Here is a 22,602-nt window from a genome sequence, read left to right as displayed (position 1 = left end):
AATTCTTCAATAGGAGGTAAGATCACATTCTTCTCTTTTCTCGTGCTATTCATGTGGTTACTCATCCTGTTAGCCAGTACAGATCCTCCTGATCCTGCACTTTTGGGCTCTGCTATTTCCTTGGGTGCTATGGTTGCTGTGGTGTGTGAACTTAAGCTAGCTAGATCCTCTAACTGCTCTAATCTATCCTTTGTATGTTTTAACTCCTCGGATAGAGTTGTTTGCTCTCGTTCTTTCCTGGATTTCATACGTGCCTTTCTAGCTTTCCAAGTGCTTCTGTGAATTTTTGTTTCTGAAGTTTGGGCATCGGTTTTTGGCTCTTCCATTATGGGTTCGTTCGTCATTCTTTGAGCTTGGCTTCGTGTCACCGCCTGAATAGGTATGATTGTTTTATTTTTTGACCCTCCATTGGAAGTTATTGTTTCTAGCATGTTCAAGGTGGTTTTTGCTCCTTTGCTCGGGTTTTTAGGGCAATCGAGAATCAAATGAGTAACTCCACACTCGGTGCAATATGCGTTGACTCTAATGATTTCATCATGAGGACAGTCTCTTAGCCAATGGTCTCCACCACACTTGTAGCAGGGTCCCTTGGGTTGTTGAGGTGCTCCTTGAGCTCCCCTTTGTTGGTATGCATGTCTCTATCCACCCATGCCTCCATTGGCTATGAACAACAATGTTCATTCATCTAAGCTATATCTTCCTTCTCCTGCTACCTGTGCAGCTGCTGGTGGCCTTGAACTTCCTATCATGTTCCATGGTTCTGGTGTCGAGGGTACTTCCTGGTGGATAATAGGCAAAGATTTCCGCATATCCATTGGGATCTTCATAGTATGCATACATAGGAACCAAAGCCTTTTCCTTTGATTCGGTTACGGTTGGTGTGTATCTTATACCGACTGGTCGTAATCATGGTAAGGGTGGTTGTTGCCCCAACACCGGTTGTGGTCTTTCTACACCTACAGGTCCTGGTAGGTTGCCTGCTTGATACCTAGGCATCGGTGGAACTTGAGGAGAAGCTACATGGGCTTGGGGAGCGTAAGGTCTCTCTCTCACATATCCCTTATTATAATAACATTCCTCTGTCCCATGGTTTGTCCATTTTTATTCAATAGCACACCACTTGGCCTGTTTAGCCTGGGGTTTGGCGTACAAGTTAATCTTTTTTAGCACTTCATCTACAAGCAGCTCTTGATTTACAGCTACTTCTCCTTTTGGTGCTGACTTAGAATACTTTCTTCCACTTTGTTGTGAAGATGAATCGTCGTATGGGTCCTTGAACTCCCCCTCTTTGTAGACCACACAATTGTCCACAAGGTAAAGAGCCTCCTTGGTCAACTCATTCAACGTCATGCTCCTCTTCATATGTAAGTCTTTCTGGAGATTCTCATTCCTTAGTCCTTGGATGAATATAAGCATAAGTCTGGACTGAGTTGGCAGTTCTTCGACAGGACAGAACTTAACATATCTTTTTAGTCTTAGGGCTTCCTTTCGTACAGATTCCCCATCTTTCCGTTTGAATTTATGGATTTGTGAGACGGTATTATGATCTATCCCCCTTTGTGAGAATTCCTCGATAAACTCATCAAACACTTCCTCCATAGACTCAAAGTCTCTACGCTCTACAGAGTCAAACCAAGTAGCAGCGTCATCCTCTAGGGTTAGTCCAAACCCAGCAAATTGGGTAGGAAAGTCTAACACCTCTTCAGCTCTAATTACACGCACAAAGGCTACTACATGATCTCTTCGATCTCTGTATTTCTTGTTTATCCATTTTTGCACTTGAGAAGGTCTAATTCTACGATGGTCTACAAACCTCATCATTGGATCTCCATGTCCTAATCGATATACCTCCTCAGGTCTTCTGTAGTAGGCTGGTTCCTCTCCCAGTGGTGCTCCTAAGCCATAATTTCTAACAGTTCTCGCCAGAGATGGTTCATCTCTTCGAACTCGTTCTATGGGTGGTTCTCCAGGCTCTGTTGACCCTTGAGTCTTTCCTCCTTGATACCTTGAATAAAGTGGTGGTTCTTGCAAATCCCTTAGCCCTCGTGCGGCTTGATAACCATCTCGGTTCCGGTCTTGTTCCAATGTTGCACTCTGTCGAAGCCATGCCTGCAATGATGGCTGAGTTGCTGGTTGGTTTTGATTGTTGAATGTCTGCGGTCGGGTAGAATTTCAGGTGGTGTCATTATCCTCTGAAAAGGGATTTGTCGACTTGCTAGGGGTGTAAGTGGCTCTTGGCACCTCGTTTGGGGCATATATTGATGCTCCTCGAACTGTCGCCTTTTCTACCTCCTCTGGGAGAATACGTTGGTATTCTCGCCCGTATCTATCAACAAAAGCTATACCCTTCCCTATAGCAGTTTCATAAGAGAATAAGTAAAGAACCTTGTCTTTTCTCAATTCGTTTAAGTATGGTTCTTTGCTATGAAAGTAAGCAACTATTCCCTCACTCTCATGCTTGTAGATTCCCACGTTCTCATTATAAGTTGGAACTCTGGTTGTTTTCTTATCATACATAAAAATTGCTCCAGGCCGATCAATGTTTGGTGGAGGTTCTTGAGCTTCTGAAACCATTTTCGCTTTCACCACGTTATCTCCATATTTGTTGTAATCTTCAGGGTTACTGACTATCAGATAGTGGTTCCCCTTTTCATCTCGGAATCTATCTCCATCATCATAGACTCGAATTATCTCCAATCTCTAAGCCGGCCTCTCTTCGATACAAATGCACTTGCGTCCTCGATAGTCAGAATAGACTAGGGCTCCCCTTGAGTTTGTTCCCTCTAAGAAGATCACAGTGAGCTTGGAATCATTCAAAGGATTTAGGGAGATGCTTCCTCCTGGAATTGGTCCATCATAGGTGAAACCTCCTTGCTGTTGACTACCCATCATGAAGAAAGATTTATCTAACGAACTATCAGTATCACTACCTTTCTCAATAATCGGTGCTAGTGGATCTAGCCTTGCCTGCGTTACACTCTCCTTGGTGGACACTAAGCTACCTTGGTCACCTGCCACCTTCTGGTCTCTAAAAATGTATCTTCCTGATCTTAAATTCATCAAACTTATCAATGCAATTTACCACAAATCCAACCACTCACCTGGAAAAGGATCGGTCTCCGCACAACTTCTTACTTTGCTGCTGAATATACATGCACACAAGCGTTTAATTTCGGCAATCGAATCAAAGAATTTATCTACTAGAGGTTATCTTAGTAATGATTGGTATAATTGTAGAGTTAATCTCGACCAATACTGTATTTTATACACTGTTGATGTTCTCAATTAGGTCTGCTAATCTGGAATTGTACTTCCCTCGGATGTTGGTCAATTTACGTGAAAGAGTCCGAATCCAGTCTTTGCTCCGTCAAATGGACAAACAAGGTCCAAATTCACTTCTGAAAGAAGTTATGGAACCCTTAAGCCAAATGGAATCTCACTGTCTAAGCCCAATCAAATTTTATCTTCAGTAGGCCCCAATAGACATCCTACGTGTAGTCTGTCTCCTGCTTTGTTTTGCCTGGATTTTTGCACTATGGATTCCCCTTGATGTACTGAGTCCACAACTATTTTTACTTTTTGATTTGGACACCTATAAGCTGGTCAATGGATCAAAAATCTGTTTCGACAGCGTGTTGCTGATCTTGATCAGTCTAATCAACTCCAATTTGGACCAAAATTGACTAGGAGGCTTGCCTCAGGCTATACAACACCTTGCTATGCCCACAGTGAGTTTCTGGCTTCAATTTCTTGCATTAGACATCCTATGCGTAGGATGTCTTTTTCATCAGAATAGCTTCAAATTCAAAACCCAGGATCCCCTTCGGTTACTGATCACTTTGGTATACTCAAAATTAGGTTTGGAGTGAAAAGTCACACAGAAGACATACTATGCGTAGGATGTCTTTTTTGCCTATTTGACCCCAGACTTGAACCACAGCTTCCCCTTGATGTCAACAACCCAGTGGTATGCTTAGATTTTGGTTTGGATTTCAAAAGTCCCCAATTTTAGCTGTTCTTTCGTTTTTCAGTCAAAAGTGCTAAAGTCTGCTTTGAACCCAATTTTCTCACCGAAATGAGATGAAACCCCTCTCAGTCACCCAATATATCATGCAGGTCATGCTCATGCAGCCATCATATGGTTTTGGTCTTAAAATAATGCTTTGGCACAATTTGGGTAGGATGTCTGGCAATTTCAGTCTATCTGGCCTTATCCTGTCAAGATATGGTCAAATTTTCACTTTCCAGTTGAAAATAGGATAAAACCCACCTTCTGAACACACTGGTCAACTCAAAATCCCAAAATTCCCACCAGATTAGTCCATAGACATCCTGCGCGTAGGATGTCTCCTGGCTTGAAATTAATTTTTTTCTTGATAGAAATGCTGTTGATGCTTTGTAACTCTATCAGAAACACTCACAGTAACTTTTGGACTTCACTTCAACTTTCAAACACACTTTTGCGTTTTTTTTGTGTCTTTTACAAACTTGTGATGAATCATTAGGAGAAATATGGACCTTGCATGGGCCTTGTAAGGAATCCTAATTTTTAGGGATTAAGGCTAATGTTATGTAGGGTTAAGGGGACAAGGGCATTCAAAAAGCTAGTTTTGAGTAGGCTTTTCTAGCCTTTTTTTTAGACACATGTAGGATGTGGACCTAGGAGGTCACCTTCTCTCTTGAGCTTTTTGAAAGTGAAGGGAGTAAAGAGGTGTGGCCACATCAACAAAAACGTGGGTCACTAAGAGCCAAAATTTGACTTTTTTTCAAAAAAAATATTTTTACTTAAAACTTTCCCCCAACATATATGCATATCAAAAAATCATTTTTTGACCTTTTTTAAAACTTACAAGCACTAAAAGTCCAATTTTTCAAAAAAAAAAGACCTTTGTTCTCTCTTCCTCTCCCTCTTTTCTCCCTCTCCTCTCCCTCACTGCCCCCTGCTCTCCTCCTCTTCCCCTCTCTCTCCCCCTCTCCCCCACTGCCCCCTTCTCTCCTCCCATGTTCCTCCCTCTCCCTCCCTGTCCCCTTCTCTCCTTCTCCTCCCCTCTCTCTCCCTCTCTCCCACTGCCCCCTTCTCTCCTCCCATGTTCCTTCCTCTCCCTCCCCCCTCTCTCTTTTCATCTTTTGCTTCCTCACGCAACAGCTGGCATGGTGCTCACGGACATTAGAAATCGTATGCATACATGTTTTCTTGTCCGTGGCGTTTGCACCGAAGGCCACACTTAAGGGTGAGCAGAGGTCATCCCAAAAACGTCGTACCGTCGGTGAGATGAATGCTGATGGTTCTTCAATATCTTGCCAGTACCATCACATATTTGAATAAAACACCCCTTTGTGCAAGGTAACAATATACTTCTTTCTTTTGGTTGTGTTCTTCTTATCATAAACTTTGAAGTATAATGTGTTGCCTCTACTTGTTTTGTAGTGCTTGGCACAAAGGTTGCTTTTGTTCACAAATAGTGAAAAGCTGCAGGTTAGAGAGGCCAAGTGTCACCACTTTTCCTCTAAAACAGTCTTCTTTATTACATCTTGCAGGTAGGTGCTTCAAATCCATGATTATTAGAGGTGGGTAATCTCATCATAATGTATAATTTAGGATTGTTTATTCCCAATTGGATGGAAATACTTGCACATTTGTACAACTTATACTTAACAAGTGTCTTTATTATACAGCTTGCAAATGTTGAATTCATACATGTTTTTGTTACAAGGTGACCTCTTAATATGCTAGTTGAGTGGTGTTGTTTGCAAGAATGGCTCAATGAGCTAGCATAATATGAAGCTTTTACGGTGGCACAAAGCTCTCCTCAACAACAATGTGGCTCCCACTACACCAAAAATCATTATGCTAACATGGAGAGATCCCTAGTAGGACAATGCAACATCTTTTCATCAGCAGCAACACACCCTTTTCTAACATGAGGGCACTCCTACCAAAGATATTTTTATGTGATAGGTCACCCCATACCATGCCATATCATGGAATGGATGTAAGAACTATGACCGCACTACTCCTTGGAAGTTGTTCACAAATGTATGTTTATCAAAGTTAATGAGAAGGAATTTGGACTTTTTTGTTTGTTAATGTGAAAGAGCACTCTAGGTCTACCATATTTTAGATTGTTTGATAAGTTAAATAAGATTTGTAGTCATTTAAAGTGTAAATTTGTTTTTGTTTGGTAAGATTGTACATGAGAAGACATGATAAAGTAGAAGAGATCTTGACGGAATAAACCTCAATACCACATCTCTCCTTAAACCCTTTGATTTCTATCGTTGTGGGAAGTTCAAGGGAAGTCTATTTTCAAATTTTTAGTAATAACTTTTTTTGAATGAAATTTTGGTTATTTTAAAGTTTGTACAGAGTTTAGGAGTTCATTATGATTATTTTCCTTCAGTTTCAAATTTTGACCGAGGGCACTCCTTGGAAGCCACTTTTGAAGGTGTTAGGGTGGGATTTTGGAAAAGTTTTGTATGTAGGAAATACAGTCCTTAACACAATAAAAAACATTGGTTCTTTGAGTATTTTCAGATTCCATGGTTTTAATGCTCGTTGGAGCCCGCGATTAAGGAAAAAGTAAGAAATGTCTATTTTACATTAGTTTTTAAGAGATTGTCAATTTGCACGTTGTTTTTTAGAGAATCCGAGTAAGGTATGTTTTTTTTTGCATCAAAGTCTACAAGTTCAACACTAAAAATAAAAAATAAAAAATAAAAAAAGTGGCCACAAGGGCGCGCGAAATGGCCATCCGGGACTTTTGGATAGCCATTTTGCGCGCCCTTGTGGCCACTCTTGTTGAGGGCCCTGGAAGCTTTTCCATGGAAAAAAATTACAAAATTATTGTGTATAAGTATGAGATAAGGCTGTAAATTAGATGTACAGAGAGCAAGAGCTCACCCCCTGGGGCCTTTGAAGGTGTTAGAGCAAGATTTTAAGAATGTATTGTATGTAGGAAATACAATCCTTAACACAATAAAAAACATTATTTTTTTGAGTATTTTCAGATTCCATGGTTTTAATGTTCGTTGGAGCCCGCAAATTAAGGAAAAAGTAAGAAATGTTGGCTTTACATTAGTTTTTAAGAGATTGTCAACTTGCACGTTGTTTTTTAGAGAATCCAAACAAGGTATGTTTTTTTTGCATCAAAATCTACAAGTTCAACACTAAATTTTTTTAAAAAAAAAGTGTCCACAAGGGCGCGCGAAATGGCCATCCGGGACTTTTGGATGGCCATTTTGCACGCTCTTGTGGCCACTCTTGTTGAGATCCCTGGGAGTGTTTACATGAGAAAATTTTGTAACACTATTGTTATAAGTATGAGAAAAGGATGTAAGATAGATGTACAGAGAGCAAGAGCTCCCCCTTGGGGTCTTATACTGACAAATAGGAGCTTTTTTAATGCATGGCCATGAGATAGAGGTGTAGCGTTTGATGTAATCAGAGCACCCCCCCCCCCCCCCGGTCCCTTTTTCTATGTGTTCAAAGGTTTGGAACATTCACCATGTAAAATTTTCCTATATCATGTGTGTTCACCAGAATGGATTAAAAGTACCCCTTATAGACCTTATCTACACATGTTTCTGTAACTTTACAAGAATACAAAATCCCTTATGTTGAACACGTGTGCTATGTTACATATACTTGTGAACTCCCCAGGTCAAAGGCCTCACAAATCCTGTGCACTAAACATTCACACTAGAAATTGACCAAACAAGGAGCCAATTTTTACTTCCTTGTGTCCATCTCGTGTTCTTGGGAATGTTTTGGTTAAGCCATTTCTTTGGTATTTGAAACCACATGTGACCCCTATTGTTATAGTATCCAACCAAAGGTTTCTTGATTAGCAGTTTACATAGGCTCGATTGATACATATCTTCTATGTTAATAATGCATGTATCTATAATTTATGTTACACTTTCTCTATCCAAATGACCTACATAGTAAAAATCAAATCCACAATTTAACAGTTAAGTTCACAAGGTAATAGCTATTGGTATCATCTTTAGCAATACCAAAGAAATAGCTACCAGTAGCTCATGAATAAGGATATTTAAGAAGATTTGATACCAAAAACTTGCCACCACTACTCAAAAAGGTGGAAACTCAAAGGCTTTACAATATATGTATGATGAAACATGAGTCAATAATAAGTCACCCTTATACATCGACACCTTCATCTCAAGTTGTCATTTCTCTAAGTCAAGCTTGGCATAGGCATAGTATGGAAACAATAACATGTTGGAAAGCAAGAATTTAGCTTCCTCAACTTGTGAAACGTTGTTAATGATATATATTCAGCATCCCCAAATGAGGATTTCTTGACAAAGGTTGTGATCCACTTTAATAAGAATAACCATTAATGATTAAACTGAAATCAAAATATTGCTTGAATTTCTGATTAAGACTTGAGACTTGAAACATCTTACAGGCAAAAAAAAAAATCCATAAAGTTCAACAATAATTCTCAAATCTGTATGAAACTCCAGTAATCTAAATTAAATACTCTCACTCAATGCGACGCCATTTAACGAAAAAACACATTTATATTGCATTTATAGAAGAATCTAGCCTCATGAAAATAATTACAAACAGAGACAATGTTGTTGTTATTAGGCTTCTCTTACAAGTATTTGTCTTCCTCATCTAGAGATTCATATACACTTGAGTATTTGTGTGTCTATGACACTAGGGAAGATAGTAGTACTATATGGATGGCTTTTCTAAGAGCTCCTAGAGAGTACCTATTGGTTCAAGATTCTACAAAAATTCTACTATTCTTATCAAAATCCTTTAACATCGTAGTGAAAGGTTCCTCATGGAACAAAAATAGAGTGATTTCCATCTCTGCACATGTTTGCTTGCTCATGTCCTCTGAAAAGAAGTTGACTCTGTAAGTAAACAACAGATTATGTGAGCACAAAGTTATAAAGTAGAAAATGATAATCTAATGACAACTATACAAAGAATAAATTATAAGAAAAATCTTTGATGACTCTCTATAGATAACACAACTTACTTGCATTGTGAGACTAAATCACATGCTACACAACTATAGATGGCGCGCCAAAGCCATCAACAAAATAGCACCACCCAGTGTTATGAGGTATGAAGCCTAAACATTGAAAGCCATAAAGAGGTTTATTTTCTCCAGCATGATAAACTTAAAGATGGAGATGATGTTAAGCTTTGAATGTAAGCTACAAGGGAAGTTTTCTTACCATTATACCTTTATGTTGGAGATCAACCCTTGCAAAGCCCACACACTATTCACACCTCCTATTGTTGTGGTATTCAAGTCATGTGAGCTCATATTTTTTCCATCTTCGGGAGTAGAGGTTTCCATGTAGTATGAGTGAATAGAATTAGAAGGAGTAGAATCTTGTTTCATGGTGTAATGGAGGTGAGAGAAGGAAAAGGAGCTAGCTTGGTGTGAAACTATGTGGTGGCCAAGGGGAAGAGATGGGGGAGGAGCTTGCTTGGTGCTACAATGGAGGTGGGAGAAAGCTAGTAGAGAGATAGTGTTACACTATAAGGGGTGCATGTGGTTGTTGCAGCAATGGAGAGCTTAGAAAAGAGTTTGTAGAGAGAGAAAATCACTTTTTAGCTATAGAATAGGTTTGGAAAGACTTTGGAGGGTCGAAAATAATGTTTTGAACTTTTTTGGAAAAATTCAAATTTTTGTATTTTTTAGTACACGTTTTTTACTTTTGGAGGTCAAAAATACTTTTTTGACCATGAAACAAGTTTGGGGACCTTTTAAAGAGGGAAAATTTGAAATTTGAAAATTTTTGAAAATTTGATTTTTTTAGTGTATTTTTAAATCCGGACCAAAAAGTGGGGGAAAAAAATGTCAAAGTGGTCTCCCCCCCCCCCTCCCCCTTTCCCCTAGCCACCTCCCTTACCTTCTCACTAGGCAAGAGGCCATAAAGAGGTGTAAGGCTACCTTGTCCCCCTACTTTTTTGAGGGTATAGAGTGTGTCCACCACCCTCTTCCTATTGGCTGGCCTCTAATTAACCTTAATCCCAAAGGGCCCCTAGAGGGTTCATATTTTTCCTAATGTTTACCAAGCAAGTATACATGCATTAAGTGCTCTAGATCCTGAATCATGATGTCCTACTTACTCTACTCCTACTCATCATGTGAAATGGTGATAATGGTGTTTTGGTTGCTTTATGGCCTCTCCGGACTCTCAAGCTCTCCTCTCACCGCTTCTCGCACTCAAGAACTCAACTAATGCCTAAAACTATCTTAGTCTACCTAACTCTACCTAAGTCGAAGGATCTAGGCTAGACACTCGCTTCCTAGACTCCCTCTAAGACCTAGAGTCTCCTCCACCCTCTGCTCCTATCTAAATGTAAAACGGGACTCTTGGCAAGCCAAAAATCCCTATCCTCAAGGACTAGTCTCGGTCACCTACCTAAGGTTTTCGTCCCCGGCAGCGGCGCCAATGTTGGACGAGTACGCCGCGACAGACGTCAGCACAGCGAGAACTCACCTAACAAGATTTTTCAGCTAAGAACGAAGCTCGACCCGCAGGCGCGTGGAAGAAAGTATAAGGTGTCAACCTACACTCGACCGACTCCTAACTAATTCCTACAGAGGTCTCTACCCAATGTCTAAGTCACAGTCTTCAAGAGTGCATAAGAGGAAACTTCCTACAACGCTTTCTAGAGCGTAGCACCCATCAAACAATCTTGAAACACCACAGAACTTGAAGGAGACCCTACTATCACCAATAGGTCGCTCTTCCTAAGGTCTATGAACCAAAACCCCAACCCAAAACACATGGTGCAAAGTCATGTAGGATGTCTGGCCGAAATTTGTTGGTTTCGGTTTCCGAAATCTAAAGTGCCTAATGTGTAGCTCTACTCAATGTAAACGCGTGGATATGCTGCAATGCAAAATCGGACAACGTATGCTCACCAAATCACGAGATGAAGCTCGTAGAAGGAGCTCGCAAAATCGGACCGCACAATGTAGGTATCGGCGTGTAGCTCTCGTCGGGGGCAACACGTTGCACTTCTCCGCACTCGATTCCGACCACTGGTACACACGTAGCGTCAATATGAAGCTCACACTCTCTCTCGTACACAGTACGCTCACTCACAGACTTCAAAAAACTTCTTTTTTAAAAATGACAAAAGGTGAAAAAGTGGTATGAAAGAGATGAGAAGTTTCCCTCCCAAGTCCTATTCCTGCCCGTAGGCAATAAGGATACTGCTGGGAGAGATGTACCTATAGCAAAGAGAACCTAAAATTTGTAGAGAGGATGAATTACTAAGAATGAGAGAGATAGGTTTGGTTAAGGAGATGAGATTAGATACATATATATATATATATATATATATATATATATATATATGCTGGATTAGAGATGAAAAAGAAAACAACAAGAAATTAAGAAAACATCAATGTAGAACACATCTTGCTTGACAAACCCTTCGGCACCATTATTGATGGAGAGAGAAGAAGAGTGGATGATTCCACTTTAATTGATACACCAAGTGAAAGACCTTCTTTGATTAGAGTTGATCTTCCAAGGTTAGCTTGTTGCAAGAATGGCTAGTCTTCTTCTAGGAGAAAGTGTAAGCTTAGGCGTATGTTAAGTGGCTAAGTATAATTAAGCATTACTACACACTCCCTCATGAATTACTCTCATCAATGGCTTGAATGCTTAAGTTATTTTCAAGGAAGAAGAGGTCCCCTTTTATAGGTGAAGGGAACCCCCAAGGGTTTACACAAGAAGAGAGGAGCAAGTGTGAACAGAAATTGGAAAAGTTGGAAATGAGTTGTCCCTGCATGATGTGGGCAGACTAGGGTCCAGTATTTTGATCATATCTCCTCAACCGTGTCTCCAAATAGAAAAGTAAAAATATGAGCAAAAACTTCAGCTCATTAGCTACGATTTTCATTTTAAAATCGTTTTCCAATTCAGATTGGAACCTTGTGTAAAAAAATCATCAAAATAGGATCCATTTCTGGCAGCAAAAGTCTTCCTGTGGTCCCCTTACCTTAGACTTTCATTTGATTCCAAAGGGCATCTCGTGCCATATGAAAGAATGACATTGCTCGTTGACAAAGTTTTGTAGTCATGCTTGCAATAATGCATTAAAAAAAGTATATCTTTGAAATCATGCCACCTAGTGTCCCACTAGGATTTGATTCCTCCCTAGTAGCTATTTAAAAAGAAATATAAGAAAAATATGGAAAATACATAGAATATATATATATTGGAGTTTATCCTAGATATAGGATCTAGCTAAGGTGTGAGATGATAATGAGATAGTAGAAATAAAGAATCAATACTTTTTTGCCCCAAGTTAAAGAGGCGGAGCTATTGGCGCTTTTCCCATAGTATTTTCTGATGGTAAAGTAAGAATAGGTTACCCCTGAGATAAATAATAGGATGAGATAGAAATCATATTATTATACTTAAATATGTATATGTACATTATATGAAATATAACTATGTATCTAAAAAGTTACAAGATAAATCTTGTAGCATGCGTTCCCACTATGTACGTGTCACAGCACGACATCCACCCCCTCTAAACCTGCACATTCTTCGGCATGTGCCAGCCTCATGGTAACTTGTGAAAGCAATTGTATCCCCTGTCATCCGGTGACCTCCTCCAGGATCATATGGGTAACTCAAAAACTTGTATTGTACTAAGCATTGAGATTCTCCGCATCTTTTAATTCCTCTCGGATCAGAAGGAATTGTTATATACATCTGTCTCCCAAACATCTGTAACATATCTCCATTATGCGCAAAATCTTCATGACGAAGAGACATAAGTTCCTCATCTTCCTCTTCAAAAAACACTTCTAGGCTTCCTGTAATATACTCCAAAGATTTTTCAAACTGTACTTCAACCTTCTCACCAACCTCTAAATCCATATGTACCTCTTTCGCATAGAAGTCTGAATCTGCATCTTCATTCTCAAAAGAATCCTCTATATAGCCTTTCTCAACATCGAGAGAAACCTCAGAAATATGCATGGTAAACCTCTCATCAATTCTCTCACCCTTTACCAAATACCTCTCCAGCTTTACATCATAAAACTTTGCATACCTCTCAAATATGGTGTCTAATTCCCTTTCCAAATCATCCTGGTAGGTATGCTCCCGGTCACTTGTAACCGACTGCTCAAAAACCTCCTTGGAGTTAGTCTCTGACACAATATCTTCACCCCTTTTTCCTTTTTGACCCATCCCTAAATTATCTTCAATTGAATCATGTCTCCACTCACCTAGGGAGAACCCTTCTTCATTACATGACTTTGGTGTCATCATAGAGCTAGCATCCTCTTCTTGCTTCAAGGCATCACCATGTATACCCTTCATATCCCTAGCAGATAGATGCTCACAAACCTGGTTGCAATTTATACCCTGTGACACAAGACCTAAATCCCTTTTATGCCTCAGATATTGTTTGCATACCTGCAGGCAACAGAAATTCTTAAAACCCTGTATAGTAGGCACTTTATGGCAAGCATCTTTATTTGCATCTTCACACAGATCAGAAATATCACCCCAATCACAGACCATATCGGAAGAGGTTTCTTGCTCTTCTACTCTATCCTCTGATGTCACTTCAACCTGTATAGCATTCCCAAACACTTCTCTATCTTTGATTTGTGAATCTTGAAGATTCATAGCTTCATCTGCAGAACCCCAATCGTCATGCAGAGAATCTGCATCTGTCATTCCTGCAAACACGACCTTAAAAACGTCATTATCACGAATAGGAAATCCAAAATCACCTACTGAAGACTCCAAACTTTGCATAACACCTTCCTCTACCATGGAATTGTGAAAGCTTGCTGCATCTAGCTCTAAATAAGGCACAATTTCATGAGTCATCTGTATCACATCAGCTACCCCATATATACAAGACATACATATTATTATTTCAATGCACTCCTCTTCTTCCACCTCGTCTAGCTGAGGTACTTCACAATCCGCAATGCTACTAGCAGAGGTTTACTCACAAAGGAAGAGATTTTCAGTCACCCCCTCCAAATTAGCACTTTTGCAGCTAGGCATATCCATTTGGGTAGTACCACATGCATCAAACTCGCATAGGAAAGCATTGATAATGACTTCTTCATCCTGGTATATGTCTTCAGCATAGGCATTCGGCTCTTCTAAACTTGGTAAAAGTTTCTGGATCTGCTCAAAAGTAGATTGTAGCACATCACTAATATAGCCGTCTTCCACCTGTTTTTTCTTCACATCCTCTGTCAAAACCATAGCATCCTCATCCTTGTATATACACTCATGTGCATCTTCAAATGAATCAAAAGGAGCGTCCAAATCATCTATCATAGCCAACGAGTTTGCATCATCCTCTAAGTCGCTTTGAGCCATTTTAGGCGCTTGGATAGCATCATGAGAGTCATTATCTTGAGATACGAAGGTTACAAGACCCAAACGTGCATAAATAAATTCCACTATGTCTGCTTCATCTGCATACAATAGATTTGCATCTTGCAAAAGATATGCATCTATTACTGCTTCTAAATTAGCCTGTATGGATGTGTTGACACTTGCATGGCTTACCGGAGACACCAACTCTAGCTAGTCACATCCACTTCCACTGTGCTGCATCTCTTGGTCTTGATGTTCCAAGCATATCTGTGTTATAGATGTAGAAAACTCACCCCAATTGCTTGCATATACACTTGCATAGTCTTGAACTTGGTGCTTGAAATCATCACTCACAAGTTCAACAAATGCTGCAATCATCCGAGCTTCTGGAATTTCTTGAAGCCTCATCTTTGTCACATAGCACTCAAGATATCCTTCTGGATCATAGCCTTCGAATATGTTAAGCTCATTATATACGAATTGCCTAGCGCTTTCAATCGCTTTTTGAATCCGGTCTTCTTCTTCAAGCCATTTGCATCTGTCTGCAAGCTCTTTCATTTCAGCATATAGCTGCTCCACTTTGCTAGCCATCTTTACGTACTCTCACCCCGGCTTGTTCACGTCGGGTTCACCAAAAATATGTCGAGAAATTTGCGGTCTTGCCAAGAAAGCACCGGGCTTATGGCTTTTAGATTTTGTGAGAGAACTAACAAAAACTATATGAAGGAGTTAAACCATAGATGCCATGAAGACTAGGGTTTGAAAAGAAGTGCAATCAAAGAAGACACACTCTTTCCCTCTTTCACCACACACACAAAGAAAGAACACAAAGGAGAATGTCAAAACAACACAAAGATGAAAACATCAAGGAAACACACCTAGTGTCCCTAGCCTCAGTCCCAAGATCTCACACACCTTCAAAAATGGTGAGAGCTCGCAGGGAATGAGGATAGATTGAGAGGAAGAAGATGTATATTATGAAATAGAAGTATTCTCATCACATAATCACTCTAATAGCATAGCTTAGCTTAGTAGTTAGCATGGTAGAGGAGATGACCATGCCATTGAAGCTTGGGTCTTGGTTGGATTTGCATTCCATAGCGAAGAGTTCTTGGTGTAGGCCTCTACTTCTTAATTCTTGGCCCAAGGAGATGGATATCTTGCTCAACACATAACTTGGGTGTGTGTGTGTGTGTGTGTGTGTGTGTGTGTAGCAAAGTGTGTAAGACTAAAATTGCCAATCTTTGTCTCTCTTGGTCGACCCCTCTTGTTTTTTGCTCATGGTAGCATCTCATTGGCTCGTGGAAAGATTAGCCAATAAAAAATTAGAAGCAGAATTGATAGCCTTGTGACATGTGTCCCCCTTTCCCCTTTTGTGAGAGCTTTACGTAATTAAATAATTTACTAAACTCTCATTGCACCTTTTTGTCTTCTGGCCAAAAGGAATCAGGCAAGCCATTGAGATGTTGGATGCTCATTCGCCCCTTGGTAGACTATCCAATAGTCTTCTAGGGAGCTTAATTACTATTGTTTCTTTCATTAAGCATTTTTAAATTCATTAGACTAAATTTACTCTATCCTAATTTGCATTGGTCCACCTCTATGGCCATCATTCCAATAGGATTTGAGGGAAGATTGGGAGCAACTAGGCTAGGAGCGTGTCATGTGTCCAATATTCCCTTTGTGTAAAGGGGGATATTTGGAGTGTGTGTATGTGTGTGTGTGTGTGTGTGTGTGTGTGTGTGTGTTTGTCTCTCATCCCCTACAATAAAGGCCCGCCTCCTCCTTTCTAGGGATGTGGGAAGACTTTTTAGTCTTCCCATGACCATCCAATATTTCCCCTACTTTGGCCTTTGGACAATACAATTAAAATTAGGAACTTTAGCCTATGGAAGTCTTAATGCGGTTGAACCCTAGGTCTGTTAAGCCCCATTGAAGCACAATGCTCTTTTGCAGACTATCCCCCTTTGGATTCATATTTTCCGTCCTTTGGATCCTTGATAGAGACGATATGGCAGCCTTATCAATATTCTAGATTTTACTCCCCTGGTACTTCCCCATACTAAATGATCAATTCAACATGAGAAAATCATTTGGTAGTAGTAGATATTAGTTTTTATGAAATTACCTCTCTCTTGAAATCATAGTCGTCCTTGACTATGAGGTAGAGAAGATAAAGCCTAGTCATTAGTCTGTTTGCTAGCGGGTCGAGGATCCCTATTTTACCGTACAACACCATTCCAGAGTGGATAACTAGTCCATTTGGTGCTTGAGAGCGTTAGCTGCCGCAAGCATGTCTACACATTAGGCCGTATCAATATTCCACATAAGAGTGACTAGCTCTACTTGGTGTTCGAGAGACATCGTCTCCACAAACACAATCCTAAGCATGCATACTCATTGACATTTGTGCACAATAAAGAAAAAGGGAGTCTTATAAGACAAAAAAATTGTTCATTTAAACATATTTACAGTTGCTTACTCTAGGGAATCATTGTAAGCATTGGCAACGTTTCGGTTATCCTATAATTGTATACCTTGGATCCTTCTAGCATCTTCAAAAGGATAAATTTTAAACTTGATGAGATATTGTTGGATAGTCTTACCACCTCGTAATACCTTGTCTTTGTGTCAAAGAATGGACTCGGGCTGCAACGCCTCTTCTTGGTCCTTGATCTTCAGTGGGTCTTCAATGATTGCTTCTTGAGGTGGGTCTCCTTTGTAAGGCTTTAGTAGGCTCACATGGAAAGCATTGTGTATGAGCCAATGGTTGGGAGACTTAAGTTGATAGGTCATGTCATTGATTGGCCTAAGAATCTAAAAGGGACCATAGTACCTTTTTGCTAACTTAGCATAGTACTTCTGGTGTCCCATAGAATTCTTGCCCGTTGTGTGCCTTAATCGAGCCTTAAGAAACTTAAGCAAGACCTAATCACTTTGTTTAAAGATTAGGGCTCTTTGATGCTTATTAGCAACAGACTTTTGCCATTGCTGAAATATGGATATAGCATCCTTAATCTATTGGAAAGATTCTTGCAGGTCTCAGCTATATTCATCTGCAACGAAGATCTTCCCATGTATCTTGAGTAGCATGGGACTTTTTGATCTTCCCTCTATCACCCCAAGAGGTGATTTTCCCATCGAAGTATGTATAGTGTTATTGTAAGCATACTCCACTAAGGGTAAGTACTTCTCCCATTAGGACTTTTGATCTAATTTTGTGACATAAGCTTTTAGTAGATCAAGAATTGTTAGGCTAGCTATTTCACTTTGGGCATCCGTTTGAGGATGATAGACCAAAGAGAAGTTTAGCCTTGTACCTAAATTCTCAAAGAGACTCTTCCAGACATTACTAGTCATTCTAGGATCTTTATGCGACACTAGAGACATTGTCAAGCCATGGTATTTGAAGGTTTGTTATATAAAGAGGGTTGCCATTTGATGGGCTTTGATAGTCTTTTTGACAGGTATTAAATGTGCTTGTTTGCTAAACCTGTCTTCTATTGTCCATATTCCCGTATTCCCATGGATACACTTGGGCAATCCAAAAATAAAATCCATGGATATGCTCTCCCATGGTGAATTAGGGATTGGAAATAGCGGTTGAAGCAATCCAAGTTTCTTCCCTCTATCAAACATTGTCTTTTGGCATACCACACATTCTGAAACATACTCTTGTATGTTTGCTTTCATGCCAAGCCTATAGAAATATGTTTCTATTTCTTTTAAGGTAGACTGAATCCCTCTATGCCCCGCATAAGGAGGAGCATGAGCTTCATACATTAATTTCTCACGTAGTGAGTTAATAACGCATAGTCTATTGCCATAGAGAAGATACTTATCTTGTAGGGTAAATGGTTCTTCCTTCTTCCCTAGTGCAAGGGCTGAAATCACATCTCTAAAATTGGGATCGATAGCGTACTCATCTATCATAGAAGATAGATCATTGTGAGTTGCTATGGATACCGCATTCACTCTTGGTTGTCTTGAGAGTGCATCGGCCACTTGATTATGCTTGCCAGCAATGTGACCAATATTAAAATAAAATTGCAAAAGGAAATTGGCCCACCTCATTTGTTTGTTGGAGAGCTTGGTCTACGTCATGAAGTACTTAAGGCTTTGGTGATCCGTTCTTAGAATGAAAGGAGTCCCCAATAAATAGTGCTTCCACGAATCTAGAGTATGTAGAACTGCTAAGAGTTACTTTTAATATATGCCTAGAAGTTGCTCAATAGGGTCGATCCTTCACCTTTCATAGGTTATGGCGTGCCCTTCCTGGAGAAAAACAGCTCCAAGGCAATCACAACAAGCGTCCCATTGGACCTAAAATTTCTTTGAGATATCGGACAGTGTAAGCACAAGTTTAGAGATAAGCTTCTCTTTAAGATTTTTGAAGGAATTGTTCTCCTTGGTGGACCATATATACCTAACGTTTTTCTTTGTTAAGTCATGTAATGGTTCCGCGATTTGCGAGAACTTTTCTATGAAGCATCTATAGTATGCACACATACCTATTAAGCTTCTTAATTCATGCATATTCCTTGGATTAGGGCATCCTTTTATTACCTCTAACTTTGACTGATCCATTTGGATGCCATCTTGAGAGATAATATGACCTAAATACTGAATCTCTTGTAAGAAAAAATCACTTCTGTTTTGATTTATATAAAGCTTATTCTCTCCAAAAACTTGAAGTATTACCTGGAGGTGTTGTTTCTGTTCGTCTAATGAATTAGAGTAGATGATCATATCATCAAAGATCACTCTAGTAAAGCTTTGGTGAGATATGAATAGCTTCTCCATCAAACAATTAAATGTGGTTGGTGCATTGGTCAAGCCAAAAGGCATGACAATGTACTCGTAAAGGCCAAACATAGTGCAAAATGTGGTATTTACAATGTCTTGATCAAATTTTGATGGTAGCAACTTTTTAGGTCAATCCTACTGATGTAGGTTGACCCCTGTAGCTTATCAAATAGTCTTCTACCCGTAGAATGGGAAACCTATTCTTAATAGTGATCCTATTTAGTGCTCTATAGTCGACACACATATGATATGTGCCATCTTTCTTTTGCACTAATAACACTAGTGAACAAAATGGAGATGATCTAGGCCTAGCAATGACTTTATCAAATAACTCATGCACTTGCTGCATAATCTCCTCTTGTTGAGCTTGAGAAACTCTATGAGGAGGTGAGATTCCTGGAAGAAGCTCAATAGCATGGTCGTCATCCCCTCGTTTGGGAGGTAGATCACAAGGGATGTCGTCAATAAAAACATCTTGGAATCCCTTGAGGAAGCTGGATAAATCTAATTCCTTTTGATTATTTATATATTATTTTGCTAAAGAATTAGGTTCATTTTGATAATCTTTGACAAAACTCATGTACACAGATATAGAGCTCTTTATTGACTTATTAAAAGCTTGCTTATGTACAAGCCTTGTACAAGGGATACGGTACTACTCAACTCCTTAGCATCTATGTACATGGGTAAAAGCATGTTAACCTGTCACGCTTTTTGTGCTAGTTAGCAGTTTCAAGTTAGCACATCTTCGAAAAGTTGGGCGTCCGGTAAATTTTTTACAAATAATATCAAAATTTGTCGGAGGTTGTACATTTGGATTTCTTGTTTCAAGTGCTTTCTATTGATATATCATATGTCATAGATCTTGGAGATGTAGCTCAAGTTATTGTACTAGTTAGCATATGTAAAAATTGTGCTCGTTAGCATTGTCCGGGACATGAAAAAGCATGACATGTTAACATGCTTTCACCCACATACCTTGTTCCATGAACCTAAAGTAGATTTGCCTTTCAGGGAATGTAACATCGACAGCCAAGCGATCAGACCATGGTGCCCCTAGGATTACATCCTCATGCTTGAGAGGAGAGATGAAGAAATCCTCCTTGTCCACGTAGCTTTGGACATGGAGCCTCAATCTCCGAATTAAGGGAGTGATTGAGACTTATTGCCCCTTGAAAGAACCATAAACATGTAGGACATCTCCCATCTCATAGGCTTGGATACCTAGCTTGGTGGTCAACTCTGTGGATACAAAATTGTGATTAGAACGAGGGTCAAAGAGAATGAAGGCGTCATGTTCTCTTACCTATCCCCAAGCATGGCATAGAGGAGATCTTTTGTGATGAGCATCCTCTTCTTGAATTTCAACCAAGGTAGCTCTTGGAGGCTCATTACATGTATTCTTATGGGGGCAAGCATGATAGGCATTACCTTGCTCCCTACACTTAGAACAATGGTTATATTTTTGATAGCTCTCTAGCTCTTTAGGAGAGAGTTTATTTTTGCCTTTATAAACTCCCTTCTCCTTAGGTTTTTTGTTGTTGGCATTGCCTTTGGGAGACTTTTGGACGTTGTCCTTCCCCTTAGGCTTGTTTTGGTCCTTGGTTTTTGTAGGCTTAATATTTCTCTTAGTCCCTTGTTGGAAATTGATTCTTGAAGCCACCATGGTATGGTGTATGACCGTAGATATGGTTCATGGTCTTTGAGAGTTAACATACTCCGCCATATCCTCAGTTAAACCTGCACAAAATTGTTGTTTTTTCTCTCCAAAATCCATCTTTTTGAAGATAGTGGCTTTGAGGTGTAAATCCAAAAACCTGTCTACATATTTGTGAATAGATCCATAGGGAGAGAGCTTCAAGATTTTCCATTTGGTGAGTACTTTGTCTTTGGCATCGGTAGCCAAAAACTGCTTCATGATGGAAGCTCTTAGAGCTTTCCATGTTCGTGGAGCTTCATTATTTGCTCGTAGGGTAGACCACCATTGCCTACTAGACTTTTGAAAATGCATAGCTACATGATGTAGCTTAGAGGACTCCATGAAGCCCTCATCTCCGTGTCGAATTGTTGGATAAAGGCCAAGACTTTGTCTCTAGCACCAAAAGTGCCATCGTAGGTAAGGAAAAAGACATTCTTTCTTCCCTCTTTGAACTTTTTGAGCTTGGACAACCTCTTCGAGGTGGCATAGGATTTCATATGGCCTCTTCTTTTAGGTGGTTTGAGAGATGCACCCGCACTTTCTGCAGAAGAGGAAGAATATAAGGAGGATGGCAAAGAGGATGACCTCTTCCTTGCCTTTTTCTTCCCTTGTTCCTCCTTGTCTGCACCATCCATTTCTTCAGAAGAGGAAGAGGATGAAAAAGATGGAGAAGAGGGTGACCTCTTTCTCACTTTTTTCTTCTCTTGTGGTCTCTCTTCCTTCTTTGAATTAGGGTGTAGAGAAGTATATGATGGTATTATCCATTTAGGGAGTGTTGGAGAGTGTTTTTCCTGCCGTCTTTGTGGAGCCGTATCTGTCGAGGTGGCAGGAGACTCACTTTTTTCTCGTTCTTTTGAAGAGGGCTCTATCATTGAAACTTGGGTTCTCCTTTGGGCGGGAGATGCCTCATCAAGTAGTAAATTTTTGAGCCCTTCGTACGGATCCTCCTCTTCTTCCCTTATCGGAGAGAGTTCTTTTGGAAGTCTCACAAAGAGGCTTCCTAGGTACTCTCTCTTCTTGGTGGGGAGTTTGGAGAATACCATGGGTGCAAAGTTGCTATAGCACTTCGCCTTGGAGGAATGGGTTGCCCAGGGCTTGTTGAAGCCTGAAAGAAGATAGTTTACAAGCATAGGGGCATCATTAGTTGCTCTTTCATTAGAAAAATCAAATCTATCAACATTCATTTCAATATCTTTTCCCTTGTCAGCCATACTAGAAAATTTTAGGTGTAAATTTATATTTTTACTTTGGCACTTCAAGCCCTTGTTGCTACTCCTCTTTACCTTCAAAGATAAGCACTCAAGCATCTATACCCGTGGTTTGAATATTATTAATTGGAAGGAATAAAATAGAAGGTTCAACAGAGCCTAGACATCACCAGTTCTTATCAAGCTTCTAATAACTCAATAATGGTTAAGCCATAGGCAAGCCCCGTAGGTCTCCATTATTAACACTATAGCTCTCGACGGTATCCCCGTTAACTGCACAAAGTAGGTGTGCTTCAAGGATGAAAAGTCCCTATTCTTGAAAAGCACACCTAGTGTCCCTAGCCTCAGTCCCAAGACCTCACACACCTTCAAAAATGGTGAGAGCTAGTAGGGAATGAGGATAGATTGAGAGGAAGAAGATGTATCTTACAAGAAAGAAGTATTCTCCTCACATAATCACTTTGATAGCATAGCTTAGCTTAGTAATTAGCATGGTAGAGGAGATGATCA

The sequence above is a fragment of the Adiantum capillus-veneris genome, chromosome 21 (assembly GCF_014529385.1).
Source record: "Adiantum capillus-veneris isolate H3 chromosome 21, ASM1452938v2, whole genome shotgun sequence".
Taxonomy (NCBI): Eukaryota; Viridiplantae; Streptophyta; class Polypodiopsida; order Polypodiales; family Pteridaceae; genus Adiantum; species Adiantum capillus-veneris.
The sequence above is the reverse complement of the archived record's forward strand: the minus strand, read 5'-3'. Positions refer to the sequence as shown.